The sequence below is a fragment of the Rhincodon typus genome, chromosome 28, assembly GCF_021869965.1.
Source record: "Rhincodon typus isolate 14 chromosome 28, sRhiTyp1.1, whole genome shotgun sequence".
In the NCBI taxonomy this organism is placed as follows: Eukaryota; Metazoa; Chordata; class Chondrichthyes; order Orectolobiformes; family Rhincodontidae; genus Rhincodon; species Rhincodon typus.
Window position 1 is genome coordinate 22,850,602 of NC_063359.1, and position 2,206 is coordinate 22,852,807.

The window sequence follows — 2,206 nt, forward strand, 5'->3', positions numbered from 1 at the left end:
TTTCTGAAGAAAGGTCCAGGCCCGAAACGTCAGCCTTCCTGCTCCTCTGATGCTGCTTGGCCTGCTGTATTCATCCAGCTCTGCAACTTGTTATCTCAGATTTTCCAGCATCTGCAGTTCCTGCTACCCCTTCTCATTGCAACTGTTTTTGTTTGCATTTTAAGCTATCTTCAGAAATTTTGCCTATTAATTCTCACCAAATGTACCATATCTAGGACTGAGTGCATGTGTTAAAGAAGGTGTATTGTCAAAAAAAACTTTGTTGCATATGAAGTGAATACGCTAATTGTAAATTTAACACTTTATCACCTGAATGACATGCTAAATGTTCTGCAAATGGCATGTCTGGAAGTCAAAGGAGGAACTGCTAAGAAAAAATGTATAAAAATGGAAATTTGGTTAATTATCTGCATGTTCTCACAAATTCCTAGATGATGCTTTTTAATATAGTTTGTAGTGCCATTTCTCTTACACCTGCCTTCAAAAACTTAAAGAATAAAAACAGTTACAAGTTATACTTAATGGGTTTTAGCCAATGATCTAGAAGAACGTTTCATACAAACTAACTTTACTAGTGTTACATCATCAATAAAACTAGATGTCACACATGAATGAATAGTGTGAAGTGCAGAAAGATCACTTAAAAGGTAATGCCAGCTGCAATGTGCTCTCAACGAGTAAATCTGAAGAAAATCCTAAAGTATCTCAACAATAACCATGCCTTTTCCCCATGCATAACATGCATTCTCGTGACCCACACAGTACAAGTGGTAGTTATTAAAAACATTCATATTCTAATACTTTTATCTTTGAGAAGATTTGTTCAGGGGCACATACAGTAAATTATTAAACTTCCTGATTTTGCAAATTTGTTTGCTTTTTCCTTTTATCAGCTCTTTTCCAAGCCAAATAAAAATGTATCCAGCTAATCCACTTGCACATAAATTTATCTTAAATTGAATTATATGTACATTTTAAATGAGTCAGTTAGGAGATATTGTAGCTCAGAGAAGGACAATCCAAAGGCAGAGAGAAAATAAGGGAATTATTGACCATTTGGCCCGATGACAATAACCAGGAAAATGCTAGACGCCATGAGAAAAACATTAACAGCTGAGCACTTGGAAAACAGTGGCAGAATCAAACAGTCAGTACAGACTAACAAAGGGCAAATCGTGTTTGACAAATGTTGTGGAATTCTTTGAGGATGTACCTCAGAGTTGATGAGGGGGAGCCACTGGATACGGTTTATTTAGACTTTCAGAAGGTTTTCAAATAAAGTCCCACATTAGTGCATAAAATTAAAGTACATGGAATTGGCAGGTAATAGATAGAAAATTGGTTAGCAGACAAAAAAAAGTAGGAATTAATAGGTCTTTTTCTGATTCGTGGGCAGTGACGAGCAAGGCACTGCATGGATCAGTGCTAGAACTCCAGCTATTCACAATATATACTGATTTAGATGAAGGAACCAAAAGTAATATCTTCAAATTTGCAGGTGACACAAAGCCGGGTGGGAGAGGGAGCGGAGAAGGATGCAGAGACGTTTTGGTGTGATGTGGACAGGTTGAGTGAGTACACAAATGCATGGCAGATATAGTATCATGTGGATACATAAAAAGTTATCCACTTTGGGAACAAAAACAGAAAGGCAGATTATCATCAGAATGGCTATTACCTGAATTGCTCAGCAAAACTTAGGTGCCCTCATACACCAGTCACTGCACACACGCAGGTGGTAAAGTAGGCAAATAGTGTGTTGACCTTCAGAGTGAGAGGATTCAAGTACAGGAGCAGGGAGATCTTGTTACAATTATATAGCGGCTTGGTGAGACCATACCTGGAATTGTGTGTAGCTTTGATCTCCTTATCTGAGGAAGGATGTTTTTGCTGTATAGAGGGAGTGCAGCAGAAATCCATCAGACTGATTCCTAGGAATGGCAAGACTAACAAGAGGGCAGCACAGTGGCTCAGTGATTAGCACTGCTGCCTCACAGTGCCAGGGACCTAGGTTCGATTCTAGCCTCGGGTGACTGTCTGTGTGGAGTCTGCACATTCTCTCCGTGTCTGCATGGGTTTCCTCCAGGTGCTCCGGTTTCCTCCCACAGTCCAAAGATGTGCAGGTTAGGTGGATTGGCCATGCTAAATTACCCATAGTGCCCAGGGATGTTTAGGTTAGTGGGGTTAGACAAGGGAAATGCAGTGG

At 39.8% G+C, this 2,206-nt stretch overlaps 1 protein-coding gene across 1 annotated transcript in view; it reads right to left on the bottom strand.

The window, feature by feature from the left end:
- The window catches only part of psmb7 (proteasome 20S subunit beta 7), a 57,547-nt gene that overhangs the window by 6,839 nt on the left and 48,502 nt on the right, over positions 1 to 2,206 (bottom strand). The window lies entirely within an intron of this gene.